The 19,939-nt window shown below is 34.0% G+C and overlaps 1 long non-coding RNA gene across 1 annotated transcript; it reads right to left on the bottom strand.

Annotated features, from left to right (window-relative positions):
* Positions 1–4,511: 4,511 nt before the first annotated feature.
* Positions 4,512–19,687, bottom strand: LOC150092291 (uncharacterized). The gene is made up of 4 exons (XR_016550586.1): positions 19,621–19,687; positions 17,811–17,879; positions 17,223–17,315; positions 4,512–4,923 (listed from the first exon to the last, which is right to left on the bottom strand). It is a non-coding gene; the product is annotated as an uncharacterized LOC150092291 (long non-coding RNA).
* Between the last annotated feature and the right edge of the window lie 252 nt (positions 19,688–19,939).

The following is a 19,939-nucleotide window of genomic DNA, read 5'->3' as shown; positions in this document are numbered from 1 at the left end:
GACTTCCCCAAGCGACTTTTTTTGGGATGCCCCTCTTCTGGTGGTCTCCACTCAGCACTCTGGCGCTTTGTTTCGGACTCATACTCAAAACACCATGTTTCTTCACCAAAAACGATCGTTTCAAAGAAGTTTGAGTCCTTACAAACGGTTTTAATGAGGTCCTTGCAGGGTTCAATTCGATACATTTTTTGGCGTTGGTCAACTTGTGGGTAACAAATCGCGAATTCAATTTATGAAGGCCCAAACCATCAGTCCAAATGTTGTGCACATTTGGATTTAGAATCCCCATTTGTTGTATTGCAGTATACCAAATGATTAATGTCCGTAATTTCAATAGTACTTTTCCTGGTTTGTCTATCTTTCAGTCCAGTCCCGAAACTTTCTTTTAAGTATAACAAAAGTTATTATATATATAAATATATATATAAATATGTATATAAATATTATATATATATATATATATATATAAATTGCAAATCCCCTCATGCCCAAATGGCAGTTATCGGATTCTTGGTCCTTGATAAAAGTGTTGATCGTAACTCCTACACATCCCAACTACTCACTAGATGTTTTTCTACACAGATGATTATTGGAAAAATTTTCCTCCCGATGCATCAAAGGCGCCGCCCAGATGTCTCTTATATTTTTTCATCATGAACAGGAAAATCTTGAGTAACTTTTACCAATAATCAATGATACCAATAATCTTTCGATAATGACAAATATGGCATATCCCTCCCATTCTATACAAAGACCTGGCTAACAGAGCGAATCCCATCTCACGCCATCTTTTAACACTTTTATTTTACTCGCATCTATCATATAGCTTGGAAATGGGTCCATAACCAACCTACTTCAAAAAATACTTAGATCATCTGATTACAAATACATTCTCAATGAATAAGGGCTTTCCAAAATAACGGAAAAATCCACTAACCACCAATTTCTGCACATGCTGGAAGTTTCCTCGTTGGCAATGAATCACCACAGCTGTACCACAGACACCTTTCTTATGTTGATCCTCACTGGATGAACGCTATATACATTTTTTTTTTTATGTTGGGCCCATATACGGGAGGTTGGCTGGTCAACCTATAGTATGTTAATACCGTATATGGGTGATGGGTTGGGAAAGGAGAAACTTGTTTATATTTGATTTGTACGCCTGGGAAATACGTCAGGGGGGAAGACTGTTCCACAGTACCGCAGTAGCAGGGATGAAGGAGAAGAGAAAGAAACTTGTTCTGTGGGTTTCAAGGTGTACTGTGAAAGGATGTTGGGCGGCAACTTCGTGTCCAATGGGTTTAGTACAGAGTGGGGGAATTATTGATGCTGTTTCAGATGAACATTTCCCATGGGAATATTTATAGAATATACAGATTGCAGATACTAAGCGTCTATGTGAAAGTGAGGGGAGCGAGTTGGTGAGAGATGAGTCATTTATCAGTCTAATTGCTCTCCTCTGTATTGAATCAAGCGTTTTAAGGGAGTTTATAGGAGCTTCACTCCAGATGTGAGAGCAGCATTCGATAGTTGGGCGGATTTGTGACTTCTATAATGTCAACAGCTGTTTAAAGGTGAAGTAGCGTCTTGAGAGAAAGAGAAAACCCAGTTTTTTGGAAGCTGAGGATGCAATGATTGTGATGTGTTTATGCCAGTAGAGGCTTGATGTCAAAGTAGTTCCGAGAAGAGAAATTTCATCTTGTCTGGGACTTTGAGTGTTATCGAAAACAATGCTATGGGAAAATGGTTCTTTTTTTGTAAGAAATAAGACAGAACTGGGTTTTACTAGCGTTGACGTTGACGAGGTTATCTGAGCCCATTGGCGGATGTCTTTTTTTTTTTTTTTTGTCCAACTTCATTTTACTACTCATGTTAATATTATTCTACAGACAAATATTTGCCCATGAATGGGTAACAGTAGTGGTGATAATGTTTATGCCAAGTACGATCAGTATGGACTCCTGAGCTGGACTCCTTACTTTGATTCAAAAATTATATTAAAAATAACTGTTGTTTATTGAAGTATAATAGAATGCATATACGTGCATGTTTAAATACACATTAATCCATACCCGTTTGCGGAACTAGTATCAGATACCATTAAAATATCAGCTATTTTTTTGCTGGTATTATAAGTCCAGTTAACTGGATGAAATATATCACGTATCCATTCTTGTTATAACCAGATGTAGAAACGTCATAATTCCGATTTAAGTTTCTATATCTGACTATAAGAATGGTACATCATACCCTTCATGGTATTAACTTAACTGTTTTGTTCTAATTTTAATTATTTATGTATGCGACTGTCAAGAGTTCATTTTGAATAATATAACTTTCTGACAAGGTTTGCTATACTTTTGAACAATCAGTTCAAACAGCTACCAGGCTGGTGAAATCTAAAAGTACTAATAAAAGGCGAATAAAAGTATGGACTCCTGAGCTGAGTTCATGTGTTTTAAGTACCAAGGATACTTACTCCGATGTCAAAAATTATATTACCATAAGCCAGTGTTTCCCAACATTTTTTGGATCATGCCCCATCTCAACGCCTCAGATTTTGATGCCCCCCCCCCCAGCATAATAGTCAGCCAAGTTCTGAAAAAGTACAATATAACTAGGTACTTTAAATAAAAAGGGAGCATGGGTAAAACTGTTTTAATTTGACTTTCTTCAATGAATATAAATTTTATATTACACTTTGTATATTATAAAACATAAATCGACCTGAACTCGGAAAAATAAAATCCAAATTAATGCGATCCTTGAGCTTGATGTCTGCTGCAAAGAGTTTTTATTTGAGGTACTAATTTAGTCATTTTCAATCTCAAATCCGCACGGTTTGTGATATCCAGATGATTTCTTTTTTTCAGCAACAAGTCATTTAGAGCACTAAAGCCACATTCAACTATATATGACGACGGGAAGGGCATCCGTTTTTTTTTTTTTTTTTTTTGCAAAACTAGTTTGAATTTCGGTATTTCGTTTCTGCCTCGTCAGAAAGCCATGCCATTGTTCCTTTTATATTAAATAAATTTCTAATAGACTCATCATTTTGTTTTTCTGAGAGTTCTTCTTGATACTGTATTTATGTTGACTCCTGTTCTAGTGATGTCAACTTTTTTCTCGGAAAGTCAGAGTTGAAACATCGACAATTTATCGCGGACAATGGTGAATTTTTTGAGTATATCGGTGATGAGGTGACGAATGCAACGTCATTTTCTAACTGTCCCCCAAAATATTCAAATTGTCCCCCTGTGGGGTGTACGCCCCACGTTGGGAAAAACTGCCATACGCTCACTGGTAAGTTTTGAAGCTTTTAAGTCTCGGTATCCGGCTATAACATGAATAGTTATATAATATTCATTATGTTAACTTATCCTGCCAAACTGAAGCCTTTTAGGCTCTGTATTTTAACACAAATCTTAAATTTTATACACACACACACATTCATGTGTGTGTATAAAAACGGTCCTCAGCTGAGGACGTTTTTATATGTAAAATTTGGGAAATGCTTCTCTGTGATACTAACATATTGTCAGGTTTTGAGCCTTTAGATTGAGGATAACTATGTATAAAAAATATAAATAAATAAATAAGGATAAATGGTTGGTTTAATTTTTCCCAACTAAATTACTGCTAAATGAATATCAATATCTCATATTGATATTCATTCAAAAGAGGATTACATAGATTTGTTCATCAAAGTTGGAAAAATAAATAAAATTGATGCTCATTGAAAAAAAATATCCTTAGTCCACCCACAGTACAAGATGTGTTATAGGTTTCCTAACTTTTTGTGAGTGAGAGCCACATAACAAACAAACAAACAATGAATACAATGCATAAATGACTTTTATGGCCTTGTCAAAAATAAATAAAATACTGTTAAAAACCTTTATTATTGTTGACAAAGATCGATTTCATTTATGATTAGTAATAAGATGATGGCGACCTTAAAAAGATGAATTTAAAAATATTCTTCAGAATTCTTGAAGGGTGATTTATCTTTCGCGTTCACGGTAGTTTGTATCTACGCAGTTTAGTTACATCATTTATATCATAACTTCGTGTATTCAGCAGGACTGATGAAAAATCCGAAAATTGTGAGAAAGATATTTATGAAAATATGAAAAGATTTTTCATATCTTTTTATTTATTTATTTATTTTGTAAAAAAGAAACTGAATAATTGTTTCCCTGACAGTATGATATAATCATTTACTATTTTCGAGATATTTTAATAGATATATTTTCAGGTATATCTTAAGGTATTTAAAGTAGTAACGAAGGTTACAACCTGCAAAAGTGCTGCCATCTTGCGGTCCCTTATCCTTAAAAACAAAGTCAGCAGTAGAATTCGCTTATCAGAGATAATAGTAATACTATGTTTAAGGATTAGGGACCGCAAGATGGCAGCACTTATTTACCCCTTCTTTCCAAAAGACATTAAAGGAAACAATTAAAACAGCAAACAACTTGACTTACTAGATTTATTTATACAAATATAATTTAAACAAACAGTGCTTTTTATAAAATGAGGTGAATTTGTTTACATTGAAAGTATTTTATTGAAATTGATTTAAGTACATCACACTTGCATTGCGCTTTATTGTTATAAATTGTTATAAATAAAACTAATTAATTTTGCAATGTGCCTTTTATTATTTCGATGATATTACTAGAAAACACTGGCTGAATTGGAATAAAAATATCTTCAAAAGAAGACTAATAGCGCTCTGTGAAGAGACATCATCAGAATGGTTTCGTTGATAATTAGAAGTACGCTAATATTCCTTCCAATGAAATAAAGAGCCAATGTTTACCCCCCCCTCCCATCTTCCTATAATTCAACCATATTTGTACCTTAGTCCCCGGATTCGAACAGCAAAATGGTGTAAGTGATAACAGTGTTTACGATCTGAAAGGGGGAAAAATACATTAATCCACTTCAGTGGTTCATTTGTGTGAATCAAAATTAGCAGCATAAAATATTGATGTTTCCTATTGTAAGTTGGACTTGAATTAGTCGCAACTTAATGTATTACCTTCTCATTTTATTATTCTTAAAATTCTGATATCTTTCTTATAATATAAACTTTTATATTTTAAAATAAACGTTTTTTATTTTAAATATTTACTTATAAATAAATATGTGTTTATTTATTTAAACAACATGTAATGAGTTGTAATAAAATAAAACACGTTACAATAGTAAATAAATAAACATATACATACACCTTTCCAAGATGAACTAGAGATCCATGGAAGAAGTAGACCCAACTCTTCTCTATTACGGGAGAGGCTATCGTCAACAGTTAGGATTTACAGGCTGAATTTCTATAGAATGGCAATATTATTTTCTCTAGAAGTTGGCATGTAGGTCACACTCTCAACTGACGTCTTAACTCCGATTTTACAAAAGATACCTTATAAGATTGAGATCAGTTCCATGTACTCCATGCTCTTGCATAACTGTTGCAGATGATATGGAGCATTAATATCTGGATACACAATTCACTTCCCTGGCACCGCTTTTAAGCAACATACTATTGTCCAGAACGTTCATATAACGTTTCATGTTAATATTTCAGATGATACATGCCATGAAAGGGCAAATCAGAAGCATATTCACCGTATTATCACAGCCATCACACTAAAGGGAGGATAATACACTCTATTATTACATAATTCTCGTAGTAGCCATATCCCAAAACGTATTGATATCGTTTATTGTGATTTGTCTCCATAAGACAGCTTTCCAACAGCTATCGCTCAATCATATTTCTGCTCCATAAACGTCTAACCCGAGATTTGTTTAGGATGAGGAGGACTGACTGGAAAGGCATTATTATGAACTGCGTGTTATTGATGTCAACTGCATGTGTTTTCCAGTTAAATTGTCTGTTCCATTGGAGTCTTTCCGATCTAAAGCCATTATCGCCAATCACGCTAGGGCTCCTCAGAAATTCTATAAATTTAATATCTTACTGCAAATGTAGAATTTAAAAGTTTGTACATGTTTAACAACAAGAGCCTGTGTAGCTCAGTGGATGTGGCGTTTGCACACCACGGCGCTTGGCCCCACGAAGGAAGACTTGGTTTCGAGTCTAGTCGGCGACTAGAGGAAATTTTTCTAAGCCTTTTTTCGACCGGTTCCCGAGTTAGTCGATCTCTGGCATGGGCAAGCGGGTTTTTCGTCCCGTAAACTCAAGAAAATCGACCGTAGAACCCACATTATTTCAGACATTAAATATATTGTGTTAGGGTTAGGGACCACGAGATGGCGGCAGATTTGAGCCGTCTCTCTTCACTGTGTACCACTTAATTAGTGATAGCCTTGGGCCATCTATCTCTGATTGGTACCAGTGGAGATTGAACTGCCCACTCAGCCTCCAAAAGTTAGATAGGGCTAAATGGCCTCGCCTACTCCCCGTATACCGGAATAAATAAAAAAAAAAAAAAAAAAGGCGTTAGCTGATTTTTTTTTTTTTTTTAAGAATTTTGAAAAAGAATAAAATTCATTATTAGAGATATAGCTTCTCATAGAATAAAATTTTTAATTGGTTTTAAAGCCATTTTACAATATATAGTTTCATCAATAAGGACATCAGGAAATTCACGATCAACTTGTGTAGTTCGAGATCGAACCAGAAGAAAATTTCATCAGTAAACATGAAAACCACAGACTATGAAGCGCACAACTATTCCTATTGGGAACTCTGTACTGGTATTTTAGTTTTATTCTCATTAACCAATAAATTAATAGACAGCAGTTTTGAGGCTTCGTCACCAGAGGCGGCTCGTGCATAGGTACCACGGAACTGCAGCAACCCCAATTTTTATTAATTTATTTATATTTGCTTGTAATATTTAATTTTATCATCAACAATCCTATACCATTCTCTTATTTTGTATAAAAAATAATAAAAATCCATCTTGTAGCACTTAAGAGGGCGCTAGCAGCACTGTGTTTATCACAGTGTCACATTGCTACGCGCGCAAGCATATGCACGTCATAGTGAAATGCGAGCTATTAGCGTAATGCGGCACTGTCCGTCGCGCAGTTCTACTGTTGTCTATATGCAGTTTGCGCCAGTAGTAGAGTGTTCGTAGTGCTTATCGTGTTTACTCCGTCTCTTTAAATATTTGGACATTACAATTAAACGATTTAATTCTAATGTCCAAAAATTGTAAATCCATTCCTTTAATTACAATTAAAGGAATGGATTTTATTTTTAAGTAATTTTGAATTATACTATGTATAATTTTATTGATAATGAACAATATTTTTTCATGAAACAAAACAAGAATATATTTTAATTTTAAGTAATTCTACTGTAAGCCACAAAGCGAAATATATTGACATCATTCTCCTATTTTATTCATTATTTATTTTATAACGTCAGAGATCAGCTAACGAACTGTTTATTTGAATGATATAATCACGTAATCACAAGAAAGATATTTATTTAACCAAATATTTCGGTCTGGAAATAGCAGACCATCGTCGGTGGTATTACAAGAACAGTTTAAAAAATATACAAGCTAGAATACTAACAATAGATCGTTGAAATTAGAACATGCCGCGTGATGTTATATCACTAAGTATGAAACGAAATATTTTGAAGTAGAAACATGATTGAATTTGCTATTAAAAAAAAAAAAAAAAAAAAAAAAAAAAAAAAAAAAAAAAAATTAATGGGTAATCTTGATTAGGCTTTCCCAGATTTTTGATATAGATATGCAGTCATTACGATTCAGGTTGGGATGATGGAGCAAGGCCTCCACGCTTTCCTTGAACAAACGTTCGAACCTATAACGGGATCTATGTAAGAGGCGCGTTTTGGACCAAAGGATGCTGTGGTCAGTTTCAATCCCGTGTTGAGCCAAACCAGACTTTTCAGGTTTATTGTGAAGAATGGATGATTGATGTTCTTGGATTCTTTTTTCAAGAGAACGTCCAGTCTGTCCAAAGTAAGAGAGATCACAGTTGCAAGGAATTTGATAAACTCCAGGAAGAGATAAAGTTGAGCGTTTGTCTTTAGGAGAAGGAAATTGAGAAGACAATTTGTTAATAGGAGAATACGTAGCTGTTAAATCATATTTCTTCAAAATTCTTGCGATAGGTTCTGAAATACCGGAGATATAAGGAATAGGTACTCGACGTATTGAATCTTTGTTGTTTTGTGGAGGATTATAAGATGTAAGAAGACGTTGAATACTTTTTTCAGAAAAGCCATTGAGTTTCATGTGTTGCTGGATAGTAGAAAGTTCTTTCTGTAGATAATCAAAAGTAGAACAATTAGTTTTGGCTCTTTTGATGAGACATTTTATAATTCCTGTTTTATGACATGGATGATGGGCTGATTCTTTCAGAATATAACGACCTGTGAATGTTGGTTTCCTGTATACTGTAGTTGTAAGAATATTTGAAGATGATCGGATGAGGAGAACGTCTAAAAAAGATAACTGGTTGTTTTCTTCTAATTCCATAGTAAACTTTATGCGATGATGTAAGGAATTAATACTGTTTAAAAAGGAAGATAAAGTGTTTTTACTGTGAGGCCAAATAGCAAATATGTCATCTATATATCTTACCCAAAAAGATGGTAGAGGGAAACTAGATGTGAAGAGGACTTTTTCTAAATGTTCCAAATAAAAGTTGGCTAAAGCTGGAGAAAGAGGACTTCCCATGGCTGTTCCTTCTACTTGGCTATAAAATTTGTTTTGACATATGAAATAACCAGAATGTATAACGAAATCGAATAGTTTTATAATATCTTGAGGAAAGATGTCAGCAAGTAGTTTTAAAGTTTCCTTAAGAGGTACATTGGTGTATAAAGATTCTATATCAAAACTAACCATAAGATCTGTAGGTTGTAATGAGACATCTTTTAATTTTTCTAAGAAATCTGAGGAGTTTTTTAAAAAAGAACTCGAGTTGCCAATGTAAGATTTCAGTAATTTAGCTAGATATTTGGCTATACGGTAAGTAGGAGAATCAATGCAATCTACTATTGGACGAAGAGGATAGTCAATCTTATGGATTTTTGGAAGGCCATAAAATCTAGGAGGTCTTGCAAAATGAGTTTTAAGTCTTTCAATTGTGTCTTTATCCAAACTGATGACTTCATCAAGGAGAGAATTTAATTTCTTTAGTTGTCTGTTGGTTGGATTATAATCAATTTCTTGATATGTGGAGCGATCTCGAAGCAAAAGAGAAAGTTTTCTTCTGTAATTTACTGAGTCCATAACTACTGTTGCTTTTCCCTTGTCAGCTTTAGTGATAATGAGGTGATTATTTTTTCTCAAGGACTGTAAAGATTTCATTTCAGAAGGAGATATGTTAGAAGGAGGAAGTTTAGCCTTAAGTAGAGAAGAAGCGACTTCTAGGCGAAGAGCATTAGCTTTATCGCTGGTTAGATGATTAAGATTCCTTTCAATGTTAACTAGGAAATCTAGATATGGTATTTTATTTGGAACAATAGAAAAATCATGTCCTTTTGAAAGGATGAGGGTTTCGCTTTTAGTCAAAGGACGTCCGGATATATTTACAATCCAATTATCTGGAGTTATGAATGGCTTGGATTGTTTAGACGAAAGAGCCTCATATTTACGGTTAAGATGTTGACTTAGTTTATTATAAGCACGTTGAGTAGAACGTTTAGCTACATTTAGAACTATGTGAGAAAGATGTGGATCCAAATTTGTGGATATATAGGTGCGTAAATCAGAAGTCTGATGACTGTGAATAGCAAGATCACGTTTAGCAGCTTTAAGTTGATTACGGATTAGAGATAAACTTGTGTTCCGGTAAATATTATGAGCTCCAGGAGATTTTATTGTTTCTTTAATCTTAGCGAAATTGGGAATAATCTTGTTGTCGCGGCACTTTTTTAAGAAATTAATCTTTGCTCGTAACCTACCTTGTATAACTGAAAGTTTTCCTAATTTACCAGTTATTTTGGTAGCATTTTCCCCGTGAAGGATAAGAATTTGTTGTTTTAAGGATACTTGCGACATAAGACTGAATGATATAATCACGTAATCACAAGAAAGATATTTATTTAACCAAATATTTCGGTCTGGAAATAGCAGACCATCGTCGGTGGTATTACAAGAACAGTTTAAAAAATATACAAGCTAGAATACTAACAATAGATCGTTGAAATTAGAACATGCCGCGTGATGTTATATCACTAAGTATGAAACGAAATATTTTGAAGTAGAAACATGATTGAATTTGCTATTAAAAAAAAAAAAAAAAAAAAAAAAAAAAAAAAAAAATTAATGGGTAATCTTGATTAGGCTTTCCCAGATTTTTGATATAGATATGCAGTCATTACGATTCAGGTTGGGATGATGGAGCAAGGCCTCCACGCTTTCCTTGAACAAACGTTCGAACCTATAACGGGATCTATGTAAGAGGCGCGTTTTGGACCAAAGGATGCTGTGGTCAGTTTCAATCCCGTGTTGAGCCAAACCAGACTTTTCAGGTTTATTGTGAAGAATGGATGATTGATGTTCTTGGATTCTTTTTTCAAGAGAACGTCCAGTCTGTCCAAAGTAAGAGAGATCACAGTTGCAAGGAATTTGATAAACTCCAGGAAGAGATAAAGTTGAGCGTTTGTCTTTAGGAGAAGGAAATTGAGAAGACAATTTGTTAATAGGAGAATACGTAGCTGTTAAATCATATTTCTTCAAAATTCTTGCGATAGGTTCTGAAATACCGGAGATATAAGGAATAGGTACTCGACGTATTGAATCTTTGTTGTTTTGTGGAGGATTATAAGATGTAAGAAGACGTTGAATACTTTTTTCAGAAAAGCCATTGAGTTTCATGTGTTGCTGGATAGTAGAAAGTTCTTTCTGTAGATAATCAAAAGTAGAACAATTAGTTTTGGCTCTTTTGATGAGACATTTTATAATTCCTGTTTTATGACATGGATGATGGGCTGATTCTTTCAGAATATAACGACCTGTGAATGTTGGTTTCCTGTATACTGTAGTTGTAAGAATATTTGAAGATGATCGGATGAGGAGAACGTCTAAAAAAGATAACTGGTTGTTTTCTTCTAATTCCATAGTAAACTTTATGCGATGATGTAAGGAATTAATACTGTTTAAAAAGGAAGATAAAGTGTTTTTACTGTGAGGCCAAATAGCAAATATGTCATCTATATATCTTACCCAAAAAGATGGTAGAGGGAAACTAGATGTGAAGAGGACTTTTTCTAAATGTTCCAAATAAAAGTTGGCTAAAGCTGGAGAAAGAGGACTTCCCATGGCTGTTCCTTCTACTTGGCTATAAAATTTGTTTTGACATATGAAATAACCAGAATGTATAACGAAATCGAATAGTTTTATAATATCTTGAGGAAAGATGTCAGCAAGTAGTTTTAAAGTTTCCTTAAGAGGTACATTGGTGTATAAAGATTCTATATCAAAACTAACCATAAGATCTGTAGGTTGTAATGAGACATCTTTTAATTTTTCTAAGAAATCTGAGGAGTTTTTTAAAAAAGAACTCGAGTTGCCAATGTAAGATTTCAGTAATTTAGCTAGATATTTGGCTATACGGTAAGTAGGAGAATCAATGCAATCTACTATTGGACGAAGAGGATAGTCAATCTTATGGATTTTTGGAAGGCCATAAAATCTAGGAGGTCTTGCAAAATGAGTTTTAAGTCTTTCAATTGTGTCTTTATCCAAACTGATGACTTCATCAAGGAGAGAATTTAATTTCTTTAGTTGTCTGTTGGTTGGATTATAATCAATTTCTTGATATGTGGAGCGATCTCGAAGCAAAAGAGAAAGTTTTCTTCTGTAATTTACTGAGTCCATAACTACTGTTGCTTTTCCCTTGTCAGCTTTAGTGATAATGAGGTGATTATTTTTTCTCAAGGACTGTAAAGATTTCATTTCAGAAGGAGATATGTTAGAAGGAGGAAGTTTAGCCTTAAGTAGAGAAGAAGCGACTTCTAGGCGAAGAGCATTAGCTTTATCGCTGGTTAGATGATTAAGATTCCTTTCAATGTTAACTAGGAAATCTAGATATGGTATTTTATTTGGAACAATAGAAAAATCATGTCCTTTTGAAAGGATGAGGGTTTCGCTTTTAGTCAAAGGACGTCCGGATATATTTACAATCCAATTATCTGGAGTTATGAATGGCTTGGATTGTTTAGACGAAAGAGCCTCATATTTACGGTTAAGATGTTGACTTAGTTTATTATAAGCACGTTGAGTAGAACGTTTAGCTACATTTAGAACTATGTGAGAAAGATGTGGATCCAAATTTGTGGATATATAGGTGCGTAAATCAGAAGTCTGATGACTGTGAATAGCAAGATCACGTTTAGCAGCTTTAAGTTGATTACGGATTAGAGATAAACTTGTGTTCCGGTAAATATTATGAGCTCCAGGAGATTTTATTGTTTCTTTAATCTTAGCGAAATTGGGAATAATCTTGTTGTCGCGGCACTTTTTTAAGAAATTAATCTTTGCTCGTAACCTACCTTGTATAACTGAAAGTTTTCCTAATTTACCAGTTATTTTGGTAGCATTTTCCCCGTGAAGGATAAGAATTTGTTGTTTTAAGGATACTTGCGACATAAGACTGAATGATATAATCACGTAATCACAAGAAAGATATTTATTTAACCAAATATTTCGGTCTGGAAATAGCAGACCATCGTCGGTGGTATTACAAGAACAGTTTAAAAAATATACAAGCTAGAATACTAACAATAGATCGTTGAAATTAGAACATGCCGCGTGATGTTATATCACTAAGTATGAAACGAAATATTTTGAAGTAGAAACATGATTGAATTTGCTATTAAAAAAAAAAAAAAAAAAAAAAAAAAAAAAAAATTAATGGGTAATCTTGATTAGGCTTTCCCAGATTTTTGATATAGATATGCAGTCATTACGATTCAGGTTGGGATGATGGAGCAAGGCCTCCACGCTTTCCTTGAACAAACGTTCGAACCTATAACGGGATCTATGTAAGAGGCGCGTTTTGGACCAAAGGATGCTGTGGTCAGTTTCAATCCCGTGTTGAGCCAAACCAGACTTTTCAGGTTTATTGTGAAGAATGGATGATTGATGTTCTTGGATTCTTTTTTCAAGAGAACGTCCAGTCTGTCCAAAGTAAGAGAGATCACAGTTGCAAGGAATTTGATAAACTCCAGGAAGAGATAAAGTTGAGCGTTTGTCTTTAGGAGAAGGAAATTGAGAAGACAATTTGTTAATAGGAGAATACGTAGCTGTTAAATCATATTTCTTCAAAATTCTTGCGATAGGTTCTGAAATACCGGAGATATAAGGAATAGGTACTCGACGTATTTCTACTTCAAAATATTTCGTTTCATACTTAGTGATATAACATCACGCGGCATGTTCTAATTTCAACGATCTATTGTTAGTATTCTAGCTTGTATATTTTTTAAACTGTTCTTGTAATACCACCGACGATGGTCTGCTATTTCCAGACCGAAATATTTGGTTAAATAAATATCTTTCTTGTGATTACGTGATTATATCATTCAGTCTTATGTCGCAAGTATCCTTAAAACAACGAACTGTTTATTTTTTGTATTCTGCACGTGTTAATGCATAGTAATAACTCTTAATACCAGTTGATGCCACCACATTGTTAAAGGGTGTCCAATGAAGAAGAAGGAGACCGAAAAAGAAAAAAAAAAACAGTTAGTTGGATTGTGGTTTAATAATATCGGCCAAAGCAGAGATCGGTGTCTACAGATTGATAGTAAACTGTCACAAAGAGATAGAATAACCATAAATTCAATATCATCAATCATCTGAAACCTCACGTTTTTATTATAAGGTACTTAAGTGTGGTTAACTTGAACTGCCTGGCAATAAGAATGTCATTTGTCATCTGTATACACTTGGAAAAGAGGCTGCAGTATATATTGATTTTCTACATATATCACTTTTCTGGAAATCAGAATACTAAACTTTAATATTTTACTCAATTGCAGCTTCCACTTCTTGTTTAAGCATCATTTCTGTCATAAAAAGCCATTATAGTTGCACAAGATTGTTCCGATGAGTTTAGCATAATGTTGAATCGAAAATATTATCGAACTTATGATCCCAGATATACCAAATTATTTTCATTATTTATTTGTTTGTTTTTGAAAAATCTATTTTCTCTTTTAAGAAAACAAGCTATTGTGTGACGTGTTTCAAATGAAATACGTCACACAATAGAAAAAAGTGAAAATAAACATACAGGGTGGCCATAAAATACCTTTCCCGCTTTGGAGGCATCTATAGTTAAACCAATAAACGGAATGAGACCAAAATTTATATTGAGACTTTTGAAGGCATGGGGAGATGATTTCTGCGAGAAAAAAAAAGTGGTACCAAAAGTCACCGATAGGGGAAATTTTGGCGCTGGCGGAGCCGAAAACAAGCGATTAATTACATTAAAGGCAGATAAAATGGAATAATAACATTTCGACGGTGTAAGCGACAGCCGTCACTCATTCCAGCTGGATATTGAGCGTTACAATGATAATAATAATAATAATTAAACTAAACCAACAACTTGCGAGAGACACACAAATCAGTGTAGTGATTGAACTCACAGGAAATAATGTTTTATTCATCAGAATCAGGGTCCCCTGGACCACATACACGATTTTCAATGTGCTGACCTTTCTTGTATACAACAAATTGCATCCGGTGTGCCACATGCTCTACAGCTGAGCATAAGGAGTCCGATTGGATGTTCATAACAGCCCTTTTTATGTTCTCTTTCAAAACATGCAAATTGGGAACGCCACCAACATACACAGTGGATTTCAAATACCCCCAAAGCCAAAAGTCACATGGAGTGATATCCGGGGATCGAGGCGGCCTATGTCGTCGGAAAGAACTGACTGATAACCCGACAGTCATTCGAATAACTGCCTGAACGTTCCCAATCTGTTTTTAAGTGGAATTGGTGGCGCTGCTGTCACTTGCGCACAGTAAAATTTGAATAATCCTTTTTACCTGCGTTAACTGCAAATATTTGTCTGCTATCGGCTCCGCTAGCGCTAAATTTCCCCTATCGGCGACGTTTGGTACTAAATCTTTTTTTTCGCGGAAATCATCTCCGCGAAAAATCATCTCGCCTTCAAAAGTCTCAATATAAAATTTGGTCTCATTCCGTTTATTTGTTTTTAACTGATGCTTCCAAAGAAGGATATTATTTTATGGCCACACTATAAGAAAACTAATATGAAAATCGTTAGTCTAAACTTATTTATTGGGATTTCTTGTCAATTTTTATATTCCACTGTACTGTGTTCAGCGTTTTCAAGTTTATATGCAGGTCCAAACCATGCTTTTCAGTATTACTCATTATTTGTACCACACAGAAGACAGTTGCTAGTTGCTATGAGAATGCTATACTTGCAGGAAATCAGGAACTTATCAAGGAACGCTATAGATGTTCTCAACTGCGTTCTAACCAAATATATGTTATGAAGTTTGGTCCTTAGTTGGTTCACTATGGACCAACTCTTTAGAGGGAGTTGGCCCTTAGTGGAACAGAAAAGGTTACTTAGTGTCAGGTGGGGATTGAAAGCTCTGCATGGTTTGTATTTGTTCAGAATTTTGGCTACGGTATATATAGAATTCCCTGTTCCTATAAGTTTAATCTACTGTGGACAGACAAGACGATCAGCCGCCATCCGCACGGAACACAAATAATATTGGCAATCGTGATCTAGATACTAAGTCATGATTCTGTGACCAGAATCTAAAGTATGGTCTTGCAAACTATGTTCCAGATACATTTCTCAGTAGATCCGAGGCATCCAACAGGTACCAGCAAAGACCACCCCATCTAATTAGGATGCTAATCTTTTGTCCACCTGTTTCACTTAGTTATGTGTTGCCTTTGTTTGTGTGTGTGTGTGTGTGTGTGTGTGTGTGTGTGTGTGTGTGTGTGTGTGTGTGTGTGTGTGTGTTACGTTTTCCTCCCAAAAGTAACCCTACCAGGGTTACTTTTGAGTTTACTTATAAATGATTAGCAATGGTCGAGTAGAACAGCAGTGCATGCTTGATGCTCAAAATTCTATATCACGTCAATATGAACAGACAGTGAAGACTCGTCATGTACTAAGTACATGACGAGTTATGGTGTCCCCATTTCCGTCTAGAATCAACACAAAAGTGTGTATGTCCATTTTCACTATGATGGAATAAGGTTTATGTTTTTTAACTGTTATTAACAGAATACGCTGTTTATCCTGACAGTCAAAGTTTATTCTGATTGTTTATATATAGTGCTATAATAATACATGTAATAATTTTAATTAATAATAATAACACCAGGCTATGGCGATTATGATTTTCAGTAGAAAATAGTTAAATAACTGACAAAGAAAGTGACCATGAGACGTTATTTATTGATCCTAGAACTGCAGCCCCCCCCCAAATTTTCTCGATATATAAATATATTTATTAATTTATTTATATTTCCTTGTAATATTTGATTTTATCATCAACAATCCTATACAATTCTCTTATTTTGTATAAAAAATAATAAAAATCCATCTTGTAACACTTAGGAGGGCGCTAGCAGCACTGTGTTTACCACAGTGTCATATTGCTACGTGCGCAAGCATATGCGCGTCATAGTGAGATGCGAGCTATTAGCGTAATGCGGCACTGAGCATCGCGCAGTTCCATTGTTGTTTATATGCAGTTTGCGCCAGTGGTAGAGTGTTCGTAGTGCTTATCGTGTTTACTGCGTCTCTTTAAATATTTGGACATTACAATTAAAGACATAACATTTGTTATACTTTTTATTTTAGAACATTATTGGGGTTATGATAATGGATTTTATTTTTAAGTAATTTTGATAAAATTATACCAAACTGTATAATTTTATCGATAATAAACAATATTTTTTCATGTTTAATTTTTTTTTTAATTTTTACCATAATTTTGATATTTTATCCAAACACGTATACACTGTACTTATAGTGTGTATGTATATTTCGAAAGTTGTAGCACCCCCACGATTTCAAGCCACGAGCCGCCACTGGATACTATACATGAAAATTGGTTTGATACATATTTCTTCATTCATTCAATGAACAATATCAATCTGGTGATTCACTTTAAACAGATGATTATTCATTTGTCATTAATCCAATGTTGCTAACAATGTGGAAAGTATATACTTACACTTGTAGTAAGAGGAAGGTCCAAAGTGAAGAAATACGATGCAGTAAAGGAAGGTTGGTCCTTTTCATGCAAAGAAATCATGAAACTCAGTATCTGAAATCGAAAGAAAAAGAATGTCTTAAGAATTCTACGAAAATAGATTATATTGAGTAAATCAGTTTTTATTTCTTCTTGAAGCTTTTTATATTCTAATTAACACTAATGTGTGTTTTTCAGAGAGAGAGAGTTTTGGTTATGTGCAATTGCAGCCAATGTAGCTGTGAGAACAATGCAGTATGTTTGTTAATATAGTACGCTCACAGATCGAGACCATTCGACACTTCTGCGCATGTCAACAGAAGGAGAATCCATTCCGATAATAGGGTAATCAATCTGTATTGTGTGGTCGGACTTATACACGTGTTTGCCCAGCCGTTTGCTTGCTTTGTCAGTAGGATTTGAATCTCAACTAAACGTCATCATTTGGTTGAAAACCAGAGACGACAATCCCTCTCACTGTCTTTCTATTTCTAGCCTACGACTGAACACACACGAGAATGGAACAACAGAGAGAATGGAATGCTAACATTATTAGAATATTTCACATACCTGAACATAATCTTCAATTGGCAAATCCTTAACGGCCAGTTTTCCTAATAGCGAACGGGTCTGTGATGCCTGAATAAAAATAAATGAAAATATTTAGAAAATAATTTTTTAAATCCCCTGTAGTTCTTTAGAAAATATTTTTTTTAAAAAAATCTTCTACATTTTCATTTAAATTTGAATAATATATTTAATTTGCATGTTGTTGCTTTCCCCCCCCCCCCAACTAGGTGACAGTATTTAAGTCCTAGTAATTCGACTGCAAATTATTATTATTATTATTATTATTATTATTATTGGTTATTCCATTGGAGTTCATGGAGTCCTCCAAATCTGCTAAAAACGTCCATACTTTTTATGCATTCTAACAAAACTAGTGAATCATAAATAAATAAATAAACTTTACACTCGCATATCGATTGGGCATTATGATCTCAGCTACTATTTACTATTTCTATTATTTCGGCCTCTGCGCTCGTGCCCTCTTAGAGATGGCAGTTAATCTGTTGCGATATATTAACAATAAACACAAGTCAATCAGCTGTATGTTCGAATTTTCATACCTTTTCGTGAGGTTTCAGCGATTATTGCACACTAGGGGAAAATAACAGCAGGGAAGTGACGGCATTTGTGGCAATACTGAACGATGACATTTTGTGTTTAATGTTCCCGAAGTATCTAACGTATATATGTTTGTGTGCGTGTATATTTCGTTAAGGATATTATCGTCTTATAGTGTTAAAATGTTAGTCTTAAAATGTTAGTCCTTCATGGCATGAAACCACATCCTTTTTTTACCTCTCCTTAATTCAATACGTCGAAGATCGCTATAAAACAAGAGTTAACTAACAAAATTAAATAATCTTACAAAATAATAATAAAAAACTTATCTGTTGCTGGTGTCTATCAGTGTAAACAATAACATCATGTTCATGGAACAAAATGAAACGTTTGTAACCGCCAGTTATAAAGTAGTAACACGGATAGTTTTTTTTTTTTTTTTTTTTAAACTACGAAATTAACACAAACTACTATTTTAAACATTTCAACACTTACGCCCCACTCGGTAATATTTCAAAGCTTAGATACTAATAAAATGCATATGCTGCTTTTGACATTTTACATAATTTTTCCAATATCTATCATGAACCATTTAATCATGAGTATTGAAGTGTAAGTTAGGAACAGGGCGAATTGAAGAAAACTTTCTTCCGAAAAATAAGTCAAAATACAAACGTGTTTTTCAACGATATGGTTAATCTGATTAATTTTTATTCATTAATGTTCTTTGTATATCTTAATAATTATTTATGCATTTTAAATAAGTTAAAGATTTATTGCCGTAATTATTCATAAAATTAAATCAATAAAAAATAATGAATAAATAAATGAATTTATGAAAATGAAGTGGTGAGTGCATAACCATTGAATCAATTCAAGATAATGTATGACACACATAATCTCTGTTAGATTAATAATAATAATAATAATAATAATAATAATAATAATAATAATAATAATAATAATAATAATAATAATAATATTTGTACTATTATTGTATATTTGTATAATAATATTATTATTAAAAGAAAAGGTGGCGCTTTGAAAAATTTTCCGTGATGTTTTTACGTCTGCTTTTTCGATAAACGAAAACTCATTCTGAAATCCTGTAAACAGGGCTAGATGTTGGTATTTCCTTTTATTGTTCACGATATAAAACAAAACATTATAAAAACATTTTTATTATTCTAATCTAATAACTAAAGGAACATTGCAATATTTTCATTATATAAGAATATACTGTGACACTTACTTCTTCTTGCATTTGGGCAATGGCGAATGCAGGAAGGAAAAGAAGCAAATACGATGCCCATGCATAAATTGCACTGCCCAGAAGCAGCCACATGGGTATGTCAGTTCTAACAACTTGATAAGTAGCAAGACAGCATCCGATTGTATTTCCTACACAGAGATAAAGTATTGCAGGAGAGGTTGCTTTGCAGTATTCATTAACCAATCGACAGCAATCCAAATATAGCAGTCGAAGTTGGCAAACGTTGTAAGGATATTTTGAAGGGTCTGAATGAGTAACTGGAGATGCATTTGCCAAATGTTTTATCTCGGAATTAATA

Source organism: Typopeltis vanoorti, chromosome 26 (genome assembly GCF_054136105.1).
Source record: "Typopeltis vanoorti isolate ZY-2024b chromosome 26, IOZ_Tvanoo_1.0, whole genome shotgun sequence".
NCBI lineage: Eukaryota > Metazoa > Arthropoda > Arachnida > Uropygi > Thelyphonidae > Typopeltis > Typopeltis vanoorti.
Note: the sequence above shows the minus strand (reverse complement) of the source record. Positions and strands in the feature narration are given on the sequence as shown.